Source organism: Crocodylus porosus, unplaced genomic scaffold (genome assembly GCF_001723895.1).
Source record: "Crocodylus porosus isolate Cpor-Errol unplaced genomic scaffold, CroPor_comp1, whole genome shotgun sequence".
In the NCBI taxonomy this organism is placed as follows: Eukaryota; Metazoa; Chordata; order Crocodylia; family Crocodylidae; genus Crocodylus; species Crocodylus porosus.
In genome coordinates, this window is record NW_017728886.1 from 153142846 (window position 1) to 153148572 (window position 5727).

Sequence of the window (5727 nt, forward strand, 5' to 3'; positions counted from 1 at the left end):
GGCCCCGCCCACTCCAGCCCTTAAAAGCCAGGCCCAGCCTGAATTCTCTCTGTCCAGGCAAAAGTGAAAGTTCTTGCTTCTGATCGTCCATGTGCTTCCTTACTAGTTTTCTGGTTTTACCACCTGGCTTCAACTCCAGCTTCTGATTCTGGTAGGACCCTTGGCATTCTCTGACTTTGGTGCAACGTTGGCTCTGGGTTTTGGCTACGGGTTTGGCTGTGGCTCCCAATACTGGTTCTGATGCCATACCTCCCATTCCCAGAAGATTGGTTCTGGATTGTACCTGTGTTTCATAGATCCAGCTACTAGGCAACACTGCCCATGTCCTGGTTTCCTAACACAAGGTGCATCTGGATGATATTGGATTTTTGGGCCCCCCATCCATTTGAAGACTGTGCTTGTAACTTTGTTTGACAGTTTTTGCCTACAGCTCAACAGGAAAAATTGTACCCTGTTGGTTTTATTAGAACTTTCAGCAACCTTTGGTGCGGTTGATAAAGCATTTATGTGACCCGGTAGGTATTCAGGGGGGTGTTCTTCATTGTTCCACTATCTCCTAGCAGGAGGTTCCTAAGGGTGGTGATGCACCAGGGTTCGTGGCCCCCTTGAGCTGCTTGCTGCTGAGTTCCCCAGGGTTCCATCTTGTTGCCTCTCCTCTGCATTTGTGTATCAAGGGGCTACTGGGTGATAGTGTGCAGAAATGTGGAGTGAGGTGCCATCAATATGCTGATGATACCCACCTTTATCTCTCCTTCTCATCAGATGCAGGTTCTGTGGTCTCAGTCCTTAGCTGGTGCATGGCTACAGTTGAAGATTATATATGAGTGAACTATTTGAAACTGATTCCAGACTAGACAGAGATGATGGTGGCTGGCAAATGTCATGACTGGGAGGAGGAGAGGTGGCACTAGGAACACCTATAATTGATGGGATTCAGACTCCCCTTGTCACACAGGTCCACAGCTATGGAGGACTCCTGGATCCTCTACTCCGCCTGGATTTTCAAGTAGCAGTGGCAGCTAGGAGCATCTTTCACCAATTTCATCTAAGGAGGAAGCTGCAACCCTTTTTCAGACTTGGATCTGGGCACCATCATCTATGCTCTTGTAATCTCAAGGCTAGACTACTGTGATGTACTCCAACTGGGGCTGTCCTTGATGACCATGTCAAAACTGCAGCTGGTGCAGAACACAGGGGTGTGCCTTCTGATGGGGATGGATTTGTAGGGCTGGCTGCAAGGCAGGCTGCGGGGGAGTAGGACTCTGATCAGGCAATGAGAGCATGCCATTCTTTTGCAGCCATAGCTCTCCTCTCAGGATACTACTGAGTCTACAAGCATATCCTCCTTGCTCTTCTTCCTCCTCCTTGCCATCCTTAATACTTGTACCACCAGAATCAGTGCACTGACCTGTGCTCATCTGGTTAGGAGGTGGGTTTTCTAAGCTCAGCATGCTGCTATTGCTCAGGAATGGCAAACCCCAAGGTCACCCCTATCACAGTTGACATGGTGAGAGAGAGTGTGGAGATGTGCACAGAGAGCCAGCATGCCAAAAGAGAGAGACCTGGCAACCTTCATTTAGCAGAGAGAGAGAACATTTAAGCTATGCTCCATTTTGCTCACTGTGCTCAAGCCTAGCCTGCCTTTAGCTGGCCCAGGGCCTTTGTAAGTACCTCTGAAATATTTGGGTACTGCCCCTTTGTCTAGAGAAGTTTATGGAGTGCTTGTCTTATTTTACTAGTACTTCTAGCAAGTGTTGTTTTGATGGGATTTTTTTTACGTCATTCAGTGCATCAGCCAGGAATGCTTTGTTCCACAGATAACTCACTACTAAATCAGGCTCAATGAGCCATGAGCTTTGCATACTATTTCAGAAATAAGCATTGTTTACACATTGCTGAATGCTCATAATAACCATTTCCTGGGGGATATGAAGATCATTTTTATGGTGTTATTCATTTGAGTTGCTTTCCTTTTCATGAATGGGAGCGCAAAGTCATTCATGACCCAGGGATCCTGGTTTTCTCCAATTTTATTTATATAAATATATATTTTTAATCATAAATTTTCTGATTTTGTTTTTAAAAAACAAAACAAAACCCCAAAACCTTGTTATTTCCATGATTAAAATGAAATGCCTATAGATGTTTTATTGATATACACCATGTCTTATTGATATATTTACAATTTTTAAAGCAATTTGGAAGCCTACCAGTGCCTCAGTCACCTAATAAAATAAATTCTAAATGTTGGCATCTGATTTTGGGTTTTTTATCATGGAAAATCAAAGTTCCCCCTGCCCTCTTCTCGCCCAGGACACGGGTCCAGCTGCAGCTATGCCCCCCATGGCTTCATAAGTCCTTGGAAGGTTGACTTGGATGACCCACTACCAGACCGTGATTTGTGCAGATAAGTCTTACAACAGAGCGGAGGAGGGGAAGAGTGAAATGAACCAAAAGGAATATAAAGATTTTTTAAGTATGTCCCTTTCGGCAGCTTCACAGTCCCCTTTTTTCCATCCTCTTCCATTGAACTGTGGAGTTCTCCATTTTCCTGTGGAGAGAGAGAAGCTTTGATGCTTTCTTTGTGGTTGACGAGCAACTTGTGAAGTCAGGAGCCAAACTGAAGCAGCACCTGTCCCTCAATCAATCAGAATAAAAATTGCAGTGGGCTGGATGTAGTGAGTCTACACTCCAGTGGCTGATCCTGGCCCTCACCTGAAATATACTGAGCGCACAGACTTTATAGTGCAGAACTTGTTGCTGCTCGTCTGCCAGATAATGAAACAATGAACTGGAATCCTGGCCAGCCATGAACACTCTCTTCCAACTTCCTGCCGGCTCAAGCCATAACCCACATGGATCTAATTCAGTGTTTTACCAAACCTTTCAGTTGAGGTACTTAAGACGAATTCAGGGTCCATGTATTTATGCACATAAACACAGGCACCTTGTGACTATCATGCATCAATGAAGAAAAAATTAAAATACCTACAAAAGAGAATTATTATTATTAGGGACACCAAAGAATCATTATGTGTGGTAAGTCTCACAACCTGGAAGGTTTTCAGCTCCCTGAGAGAGTTGTTTTAACACATGCTAAGCTTGTCACATAGCTATAACATTCCTCAAATTGCTGCCTGCCTGTTCCTCTCTTACCCCAGAGTCTGTCAAATGTCACCAGCTGGTGTCTGCCCCTGCAGAGGGGCTTCTGTGAAGTGTCAGTACATATCCAGTGAGAGCAACAAGGTCACTGGCCTCAGCATCAATCACCATCCAAACGGGAAGATTCAGCAACAAGCACAAGAGTATTTATTGTTGACATTCATGCAGTGCAGGGAACACAAGCTGCTTGGCTGCCTTTCCATACTTTCCAAATTTGCAAATCCAGTCAGCAGCTGTCAATCACATGCTAGTCACCAGCAGCTAACAAGACTAGAACCAGAAAGCACCTGCTCAAAGTCAAACAAACTCCTCCTATTCATTTGTATTCACAGCACAGCATTTAGGGCTACAGGTAATGTCTAGCCAAAGGGCGAGGAAATCCATGGAAGAAGACGAGGTAGTTTCTAGGGATACAAGGGAATGTATGTGACAGTCTTTTTCAGAGAAAGAAGATGCCCTGGGGAAAAATGTTTTGATGGCCTGAGGAGTTCTGCAGGACCTCACCATCCTAGGACAAGCACCTGATATGGGCAGAACCTGGATCTATCCCACACAACTTGGATCTCCAGGATAAAAGGACCTGCTTGGGGGTCTTTGTCTCCATTAAGCCTTCCTTAGCAGTCAGCCCTGTCCAAAAGTCAATGCAGTGAAGCACACCCAAGCCACCAGCTAACCTCAACAATTAGCTTTGGAGCAAGCGAGTAGTCCCCACACTTCTTTGGGCATTAATATTTCATCCTGTCCATGCTACATTAAATTGCAATTCACTTACGTCTTCGCCAGTTAAATGGGATTAACATGCTTGTCATGATTAATGCATAGTTGCTTGGCTGGATGTCATGGTTGATAGTACATACTGGGGTAGGAGACAGTAGGGAGCCTTATTTCTCCCACAAGATGCTCCACTGGGGAGTGAGGAAGATGATCATCCTTTCCCTAATTTAAACTCCCTGCTGCATACTTGTAGTATAATGTGTCATATAGGGCAGGGGGCTCTAGCTGTAAAAACCATCCTCTGAAGTCCCCTTCTTAGGAGATCATTCTAACAGACCTGTCAGGAGAACCACTTTGACACAAACCATCTGTTGCATGAGGTTCCTTAGAAGAATAAGACATTAGATCCAGGTAGGGAGGTGCCCAGTGTAGTTGGGGGTGGGGAGGGTTGAGGATGATATAAGTGGTGTGCAGCCCAGTAAGCACATGGTCCACACTAATGCAGCCTCCACTAGTATGGACTATGGGGCAAGCAGCTCCTAGCTGCTTAAAACTTGAACAATTCTGTGGTGGTATATGGAAAGATAGGAAGCTTGGGTCAGCAAGCTGTGTAACAGGTTGTTCTTTTTGTTGGGTCAGACCATATAGATTTACTGAGATGATTTTATACATATCTATTTAGAAATCTTAATACTGTGTACCAGTGTGGTAGCAGACTCAAGGAGTCTGGGAGTGTGCTACCAGCCGAAGGAGCCTGGATGGAATCTGCAGGTTTGCAAGGGCTACAGCCGAGCTGTAAACAGTAAGAGGTGATTCCAGGCTGCCTACACAGTGGGGGCCAGCTGAGAGGGATAATTAGTTGGTGGAAAGATAAAAGCCTGACCCCCCCACACACACACACTCCCCCAGGGAGGGGAAGTGGGAGGGAGACTCACAGGTGGGGAAAGAACCAGAGGGGTGTGAGACGAGCCTGACAGGCAGACAGCTGAAAGCTAAGAACAGGATACTGAGAGGGAGAGATCCAACAGGTCAGGTTGTCGTGGAGCCCAGGGACCATGTCTGGAGTGCTGTTATACTGAGAGTTAGAGTGTGAAAATGACCATGGAGCATGGAGAGACTGTGAGTGCATCATAGGCTGTGTATATTTCATAGATTTCATAGACATTAGGGCTAGAAGCAACCTCGGAAGATCATCGAGTCCAGCCACCCAGCCAAAGGGCAGGAAGTCAGCTGGGGTCATAGGATCCCAGCAAGATAAGCATCCAATTTGAAGGCGTTCAATGTAGTTGCTTGAACCACCTCCGATGGCAGGCTGTTCCAGACTTTGGGATCTCAGACAGTAAAGAAATTCCTCCTTATATCCAGCTTGAAATGCTCTTGTAGTAGTTTATGACCGTTCGACCTCATCATCCCTTGGGGCGCTCTGGTGAACAAACGTTCCCCCAGATACTGGTGGTCACCCCTGATAAACTTATAGGTGGTCATCAAATCACCCCTGAGCCTGCGTTTTTCCAGGCTAAAGAGCCCCATGGCTCTCAGCCTGTCGTCGTAAGGTCTGTTTTCCTGACCTCTGATCATGTGTGTGGCTCTTCCCTGGACTCTCTCAAGCTTCTCCACATCCTTTTTGAATTATGGAGCCCAAAACTAGACTCAGTACTCCAGCTGCGGCCTCACCAAGGCCGAGTACAAGGGGAGGTGATGTCCTGGGATTTGCTTGAGAAGCATCTATGAATGCAAGACAGTGTTTTGGTCGCTTTACTAGCTGCAGCATCGCACTGCAGGCTCATGTTCATCTTGTGGTCAATGATGACCCCCAAGTCTCTTTCTTCTGTAGTGCTAGCCAGCGTAGCA